A 9,303-nucleotide genomic window follows, 5' to 3' on the forward strand; every position below is an offset into this window, starting at 1 on the left:
TAAAGGTAATACAGAAATGGCTGCAGCATACATTGACAGAGAACTTACAGAGGTTCAAGCTGGATTCCGGAGAGAACATGGACTGAGGGACATCATTGCTGATGTCTGATGGATCTTGGCTGAAAGCAGAGAATACCAGAAAGATGTTTTCCTGGGCTTTATTGACTACACAAAGACCTTCAATTGTCTGGATCATGACAAGCTATGGACAACGTTGCGAAGTATGAGTATTTTGGAACACTTAATTGTGCTTGTGAGGAACCTGTACATAGACCAAGGGGCATTTGTTTGAACAGAACATGGGAACACTGAATAGTTTAAAATTAGAAAAGGTTTGTGACAGGGTTGTATTCTTTCACCATACTTATTCAACCTACATGTATGCTGAGTAAATATTCTGAGAAGCTGGGTTATATGAAGGAAAATACAGCATCAAGATTGGAGGAAGACTCATTAACAACTTGCTATATGCAGATGATGGAGTCCTGGTGTGGTGCTGTGGGTTAATGTGCCAAACTGCAAAACTGTTTGAACTGCAAGCTTAGCAGTTCAAGCTCACCAGCTGCTCCTTGGAAACCCTATACAGGGTCACTATGGGTCGGAATTGACTCGATGGCACTTGACAACAACAACAACATATGCAGGTGATACAACCTTGCTTTCTGAAAGCCAAGAGGACTTAAAACACTTACTGATGAAGACCAAAGACCACAACATTCAGTATGGATTGCATCTCAATGTGAAGAAAACAAATCCTCACTACTGGACCAATAAACAGCATTCTTATCAACAGAGAAAAGATTGAGGTTGTCAATGACTTTATTTTTCTTGGATCAACTATGAGCACTCATGGAAGCAGCAGCCAAGAAATCAAACGATGTACTGCATTGTGCAAATCTGCTGCACAAGACCTTTTTAAAGTGTTGAAGCACAAAGATGTCAGCTTGAGGGCTAAAGTGTGCCTGACCCAAGCCATGGTATTTTCAGTCACCTCATGTGCATGTGAAAGTTGGACAGTGAATAAGGAAAACCATAGAAAAATTGATGCATTTAAGTTATGGTGTTGGAGGAGAATATTGAAAGTACCATGGGTTGCCAAAAGAACCAACAGATCTGTGTTGGAAGAAGTGCAGCCAGAGTGCTCCTTGGAGGCTAGGATGGCCAAATTTCATCTCTGATACTCTGGACATATTTTCAGGAGGGACCAGTCACTGGAGAAGGATATCATGTTTGGTAAGATGGAGGGTCAAAAGAAAAGAGGAAGAACCCCAGCGAGATGGATTGGCAATGTGGAAGCATCAATGGTCTCAAGCATGGCAAGAATTGTGAGTCAACCCAGGACCAGGCAGTGTTTCATTCTGTTGTGCATAGGGTTGCTATGAGTCGGTACTGACTCGATGGCACCTAACACCAACACCAACAATAACAACAATACAGGCAAGAGATTGTAACATCTTAAAAGGGCAAAGAGTCCTGGTGTGGCACTGTAGGATAAGCACTGGACTGCTAACCAGAAGGCTGATGGTTCAAATCTATCAGCCAATTCTCAGAAACCGTAAGCAGGAGCACTGTGAGTCAGACACAACTCTGTGACACTTAACAAAAACATTAAGTGAAAAAGTGACTAAGGAAAAGAGGACAGATCCTTCCCCAAATTACAATTACAGCTGCTAGGTGGCTGAGAGAATAGAGGGGGTGATGGAAAAAAAGAAGCCGAGAATTATAACCACAAGCATTTAGTGACTACTCACGATGTGCAAGAAGTGCAGTTTCTCTGTAGAATAAACAATGGGCCTCAAACCACAAGGTTCAAGCCCACCATTTGTTCCATGGGAAAAAGATGAAGCTTTCTGCTTCTACAAAGATTTACAGTTTTGGAAATCCTTTACAGGGTTGATAGGAGTTGGATCTGACTTAATGGTATTTAACAGCAGCAACAGTTATATGCTAAGGAACTCTAGCATATAGAGATAGGCTACTAAACCAAAATGTTAGTAGTTCAAACCTACCAGCAATACTTTAGGCGAAAGATGAGGCTGTCTGATCTAGTTATGATATATAGTCTTGGAAACCCTATATAAGGTCGCTATAACCCAGAATCTACTAGATGGTAGATGTATTCCTTTTGGTTTTACTATGTACTTGGTTAGTACTGAAACCCTAATTTGAATTATCTTGACTTGTCATTACCAGTCCTCCAGAGCTTATTATTGTATTCCATATCTGTTCAGGATAAACTCTTTGTTGCATGGTATTCAAGTGTTGGGATATAGCCCTTGTCTAATGGGTTCATCTCACTTTGTTCAACAAGGCCTCTAACTGTAGGCTTTAATCTTTTGATCTACTAGTAATTATTATCCTAAACTATGCTTTTTTCACAATTCTGTTTCTTCAGCTGGCCTGCAAGTGCTTAGTTTTCAAGTTCTCTTAAAAAAACAACTTTTCATTCACATTTTTGTGTAAACATAACTTTTTCTAGGATGTCTTCCCTGCATCCTTTGTCTGGGTGAGGCATTTTTGAGCCCTTGTCTCATTCATTAGGCTATAGGATGCTTGCAAAAAGGGCCTATGCTTCTTATATTGTATCCCCAGATGCTAACAGTGTCAGGTGAAATAGGGTTGGTCTAGATAAGTATTGCTGATGGATATATAATTGAATGATTAATGCATTGCTCATTATAACAATACCTTTCTGTTAAATAATGTAGTGATTTAAATGCGTAAACTACTTCTCCTAATTGTTTAGGAATCATCTTCCTTTCTAATGCCAGTCTTCTTGTGCATGTTAGCACCATTCCAAATGCTATCTAGGATAAATGTGTGCTGACAAAATCACATCCCCACAACCACCTCATTTGTCAACTAGGGCACATTTATCATGGAGCTGAGAATGAGAATTTATTAACATTACAAAACTTTTTTCTTTCATTTAAAAATTTTTGTGATGGGGAAATTACTTTAGCTAAATTCTTTGTTATCATAAGATGGGAATTTTGTAAACATGACTTCAGAACAAATTTTTTTGCAATCTTTCCATAATAATAAGCATCTTTGATTGAGTTCCTACCATACCAGATGATTTGATTTAATTTTACTCTACAGATAATTATTGAGCTCATACTAAATGCAAGGTTGGTGGTTCAAGCTCACCAGCTGCTCCTTGGAAACCCTATGCAGGGTCACTATGGGTCAGAATTGACTTGACGGCACTTAACAACAACAACAACATATGCTAAATAATATTTTATGTGCTAGAGATTTCAAGTGTAGGTAAGAGAATGGATCAAAATGCATGTTACATATTTATGTTTTTTTAGTTGTTTCACCTGCAGTAGAGTCATAGAATCCTCTCAAGAGGTCTTCAAGACAGGCTTTATTTTTCATTTTGGTAAAAGCATATAGCAGTACATGGAGATTATCAACCACTGCAGTAAAGGGCTGCCAGAATAGTGCAGAGGCTAAGAGGAGCCAAGTGATCCTCCATCCTGTTCACCACTGAGAAGACTCCCTCCCTAGAGTTGCCACACATCTGGCTTTCTGTCACTGACTCTCTTCTCTGTCAGAGCAGTGACCGCTGTGCTGTGGTAAATCTGCTGCCTTGCCTGCACCTACTGCTGTTATTGCTGTTGCTGGAACCCTGTTGAATATTGAAAAGTTACTGTTACGGGAGTCAGGTAACGATGACTCTGAGAGAGTTGCTCAGCTACCCCAGTTTCCTGTTTCCTGAAAATGAGGGGATCCAAGGAGCTGATTCTCCTATTTCTTTTAGTCGCCTAATTCTGTGTTTCTTTTTGTTCTCATCTCTTTGTTCCTTGCCTTTTACGGCTTTTGTCCATCCCCTACCTGCTTTGGCTTCAACTAAGAATGTGCTTTTGTATCAGTTTTGGTTGTCCATTACAATTCATCCTTCTTTCTGACAAGAAAGTGTGTCCATTTAGTGTATTATAGAAAATACCTCTGGTCATTGTCATTCCTGTTCACACCAACTTTGCTTTCAAATGTCTGTCTGTTTCTGGACACTTAGGGTTCAATTAACCACAAAAGAGAATTTTTTTTATGGTAGGTAGGGAAATTTTTGGGGAGATCTATAAAATATTTCTTTAAAAAGATTTCATTTTATTATAATATCAATAACAATCCAAATACTTTTCAAAGTGTTTCAAATACATTTAGTTCCACTTTGAAGAGTTATTCATAAGAAAAATAAAGTATTTTGTATTATGAAGACACATGTACATATAGTATTGTTAGGTGCCCTGTTGTCAATTCCAACTCTTAGTGACATCATGTGACATAGTAGAGCTGCCCCATAGGGTAGTTTACTTAGCTGTGTGGTGCTGTAGGAGAAGCACTGGACTTTAATGATGAGGTCAGTAGTTCAAACCCACTAACCACTCCTCAGAAAACCCTATACAGTGTTGCTGAGTACCAACTCGATAGCACTTGACAATAACATTAAATCTTTGTGGGCAAAGATAGTCAGATCTTTCTTTCTAGCATCTGTTGTTTGGATTGGAACCACTAACTCTTTGGTTAGCAGCCGAGAACTTAATTATTGTGACACCAGGTTTTGTCGACCTGTATTGCTGTTGTTGTTAAGTGCCGTCAATTCACTTCTGACCCATAGCAACTTTACATAGGATTTCCTAGGAGCAGCTGGTGAGCTTGAACCCCAACCTCGTGGTTCAAACCTACTTTGCAGTCTAGCTCATTAACCCACAGCACCACACCAGGACTCCTCTATATGTATTTGTTGTTGTTAGGTGCCATTGAGTCGGTACCAACCCATAGCGACTTTATGCACAGCAGAACGAAACACTGCCCAATCCTGGGCCAGCCTCACTACTGTTGCCATGCTTGAGTCCATTGATGCTGCCTCTTGTCCAATCTATCTTGTTGGGGTCTTCCTCTTTTTCTCTGACCCTCCACTTTACCAAACATGATATCCTTCTCCAGTGATTGGTCCCTCCTGACAATATGTCTGAAGTATGAGAGACGAAGTTTGGCCATCCTGGCTTCCAAGGAGCATTCTGGCTGCACTTCTTCCAAAATGGATCTATTGGTTCTTTTGGCAGCCTATGGAACTTTCAATATTCTCCTCCAACACCATAACTCAAAAGCATCAATTCTTCTACGGTCTTCCTTATTTACTGTCCAACTTTCACATGCATATGAGGTTATTGAAAATACCACGGCTTGGGTCAGGCGCACCTTAGTCCACAAACTGACATCTTTGCTCTTCAACACTTTAAAAAGGTCTTGTGCAGCAGATTTGCCTAATGCAATACGTCGTTTGATTGCTTGACTGCTGCTTCCTTGAGTGTTGATAGTTGATCCAAGCAGAATGAAGTCGATGACAACTTCAATCTTTTCTCCGTTGATAAGAATATTGTCTATTGGACCAGTGGTGAGGATTTTTGCTTTCTTTACATTTAGATGTATAGTACATATATAATTTGATAAGAAATTACAAGGTAGCATGATATGGCACTGTAGGATAAGCATTGGACTGCTAACCACAAGTTTGGCAGTTCAAACCCACCAGTCACTCCTCAGAAACCCTAGCTATACACAGTTGCTATGAGTAGGAACTGACTCAATGGCACTTAACAACAACATTTGTCTTACACTTCCATGAAAAAATTTTTAGAGTTGATAATGTGATCCTCTTACTTTCTGTAGTAGTTAGCTCATCCCACCAACTGGGACTCAACTGAATTTTTAACCTGCCTATAAAATTGAATGGAGTTCTGGTGTGGTGCTGTGGGCTAAAGCACTGGACCATAAGGTTGATTTAAACCACAGGATTGATGGTCCAACTCACCAGCTGCTCCTTGGAAACCCTATTCAGGGTTGCTATGAGTCAGAATTGACTCAATGGCACTTAACAACAGCAACAACATAAAATTTAAAGAAAAAAAGGAAGAAAAGACCATATATATTATGTTAAAGTATGATCTAATTTATGGTGTTTTTTTTTTTTTAATCAAGTATTAATGTGATTGTATTTTTTCTTTTTCACTAGTTTGTTAAATACATAAAGAGAGGAATAGGTTTGACTAATGAAAGGCAGAGAATCTTTTACCATAAGCACATAAGAGTTGACAAAAGGATCTCGAGTGTCAAGGATCATTGAAAACCACTGAATTAAAACCCAGGAGGTCAGGGAGAGTCTACAGAGATGAAAAGGCTCAAGATATTTGTCTCAACAAAGCAAGTATTAAACCAGAGTGATTTTCTCCTTTGTTCTTTTCCCCCAACCAGAGAAATGTGAAACTCAATTTTACACTTAATTTGTCTGACAAGTTGTTGGAATCTGAGGATGTTCAAGGTATCCTTGATGTCTCAAACCTTCATGCTGAGTGAAGCATACCTCTAATGTGTCAATGTTTAGGAGATATTCTATATCTCATTAGGTAAGAACAATATAAACCATGCACATGAAAATGGGTCAGGAATTCAGCTCCTCTCAAAAGGAAAATTCAACTTGTTATAAACTAGGCAATTTTTGAATCACCTTCATCCAGCTAATTACTTTATCAGAAATTAATTAGATTCTCTTATATCCTTGAGGACTTCAATGAACTTTTCTTCCCATTTGCTGCCTATTTCTTGGGAGGTATGATCTGAAATCTTTCCCCTTATTGATTGTGGTATCAGTGAGTATTTATCAAGTAGGCTCCTAGGAGAGATAGCAATGCAAATATGAAAACTTTAATGCCTTTTCTTTTTAATTGCGTATTTATTGATTTTTTTGCTTATACTTTCTAAAGCCAAGAATTAGCTGTATGAATGACCTTTGCATATTAACTAACCCTCAGTTGGTAAACTGATGCACCATTGAGAGCAGAGCCCTGAGGAAGGGGAAAGACTTCTTTCTGCACACATTATCCATCTTACACTTCATAATTGATAATAACTGCTGGCATTCATATAAGTCTTACTATGGGTTTCTACTTCCATAAAGATTTACAGTCTACAGAGTAGTTGTACTCTGTCTGAAGTCACCTCGATGGTGGTGGACTTGCTATGTGCTAGGCATTGGGGTGGTACTGTAGGATAAACACTGGACTGCTAACTACAAGGCTGGCAGTTCAAACCTACCAGCTGCTCCTCAGAAACCCTACATTGAGTCACTATGAATTGGAACTGATTCGATGGCAATTAATAGTAACAGGTATTGTTCTACGTGCTTTTACCCTTATTAAGTAACCCTTGTATTTACCCTGTTAAGTAAGTATATTATTGTAAGTTTACAGATGCAGAAAAGGAACTTAACCAAAATTGCATGTCCATAAAGTGATGGAGGAGTCCTGGTGTGGCACTGTAGGTTAATGTGATAGACTGCAAAGATGATGTGAACCGAAAGGTTAGTGGTTTAAGTTCACCAGATGCCCTTAGGAAAACCTACACAGAGTTGCTATGGGTGGGAACTGACTCAAAGGCACTTAACATTAAAGCAATGAAGTCAGTCAAACCCAAACTGCATGGCTTTAGAACCCAGCTCTTGATTCATGGCTGTGCTCCTTTTCTCATACCCAGATTCCCACTTAGCTGCGATGGAGCATGCATGGCAGGCAGAACTGCCATTGTGCCGTGCAGGGAACATGCAACTGGAGCCAATGAAACCTTCCATGGCATCTACTTCCAACGGAGTTTTCTGAAAGACAAAATTACAAAATAAATGGTACCATTCTCACTAACATTCACTCGCTATTTAAAACAATTTTTATTAGTATTACATAGCGTAGTGGTTACAAATCGGGCTGCTAATCTCAGTCACCAGTTCGAAACTACCAGCTGTTCCGAGGGAGAAAGATGAGGCTTTCTACTCCCGTAAAGATTTACAGCCTCGGAAACTCTATGCAGGGTCACTGTGAGTCGGAACCGACTCCACAGCACGTAACAACAACAGCAACATTAAAAAACAGGGGTCCTGGTGTAGTGCTATAAGACTAGCATTGGACTGCTAACCTGAAAGTCGGTGGTTCTAACACACCAGCCATTCCTTGGGAACCCTATATAGGGTCTCTATGAATCAGAATTGACCTGAAAGCACTTAACAACAACAACATTAGAAAACAAAAAAAAGACACTGACTTCTCAAAATATTCCTTCTAAAATTAGGAGAGCTATTATTTATTAGGAGTCCCTAGATAGTTAGCACACTTGGTTACTGCCCCAAAATTGAAGATTTGCGTTAACAGAGTTATCCTAGAAGAAAAGTCTGACCATTTACTTTTGAAAAATCAGGCATTAAAAACCCTCTGGAGGGCTTAGAACGGGGTAACAAACCGCCAGCTGAGGAACATGCCCAAATTTTATTGTGACTACTGCGATACATACCTCACCCATGACTCTCCATCTGTGAGAAGACACATTGCAGTGGTAGGAAACACAAAGAGAAGGTGAAAGACCACTCTCAGAAATGGATGGAAGAGCAGACTCAGCATCTGACAGACAGAACAACGGCTGCATTTCAACAAGGAAAAATACCTCCTCCCCATTTTCTGCTCCTCCTTCAGCAGGGGTGATTCCTGCCTCCCCCCAGTCTCCTGAGTCCTCCTCACCCTGGTATGATGCCAGCACCCCCATATGGGGGTCCTCCTATGATGACAATGATGGACCTTCTTCCTCCTGGGATGTTGCCAGTGGGACCTGCTCCTAGAATGAGGCCACCTATAAAAGGCCACATGCCAATGATGCCTGGGCCTCCCATGATGAGACCCCCCCTGCCTGTCCTATGATGGTGCCCACTAGGCCAGTAATGGCTCGGCCAGACTGATAAAGACAGAAGGCAGCCTTTTTATATTGGTTTTCTATCACTTATACTACTGCAGGTGCTGTGACTCTGGGTGTTTCCTAACAACACAAGAAGGACTTGTTACTCCTTTCTATCAGACAGAAAATAGTATGAAAGTGGAGTAGTGGACCAAAAAAAAATGTATTGCAACATGTGAAAATAAAATTGTTAGCTCTTTTAGTTAAAAAGAAAACAAAAAACCCAATGGAGCCTAGTTGTACTACACCACCCAAAAAGTCACTACAAGTCAGAGACAACTTGATGAAAATGGATTTATATTCAATGAGCCCCTACTATGTGTGCATTTCATTTCATCTTTATAACTTTGTTATATGGATATTATCATTAATGTTTCACATAGAGGACTGTAAGATTCAGGGAGATTAAGTCATATAAAAAGGACTTGTGTCATAGAAAATGCTGATATTTCTTAATATTTAGTCATTGATGGCACTTAACAACAACAACAACCTCATTAGTCATTTTTCTTCATGGACAGG

The 9,303-nt window shown here is 39.7% G+C and overlaps 1 pseudogene; it reads left to right on the forward strand.

Moving 5' to 3' along the window:
* Positions 1-8,310: 8,310 nt before the first annotated feature.
* LOC102842787 lies at positions 8,311-8,785 on the forward strand (annotated as a pseudogene).
* The last annotated feature ends 518 nt before the right edge of the window (positions 8,786-9,303 follow it).

Source organism: Chrysochloris asiatica, unplaced genomic scaffold, assembly GCF_000296735.1.
Source record: "Chrysochloris asiatica unplaced genomic scaffold, ChrAsi1.0 scaffold00009, whole genome shotgun sequence".
NCBI classification, from domain to species: domain Eukaryota; kingdom Metazoa; phylum Chordata; class Mammalia; order Afrosoricida; family Chrysochloridae; genus Chrysochloris; species Chrysochloris asiatica.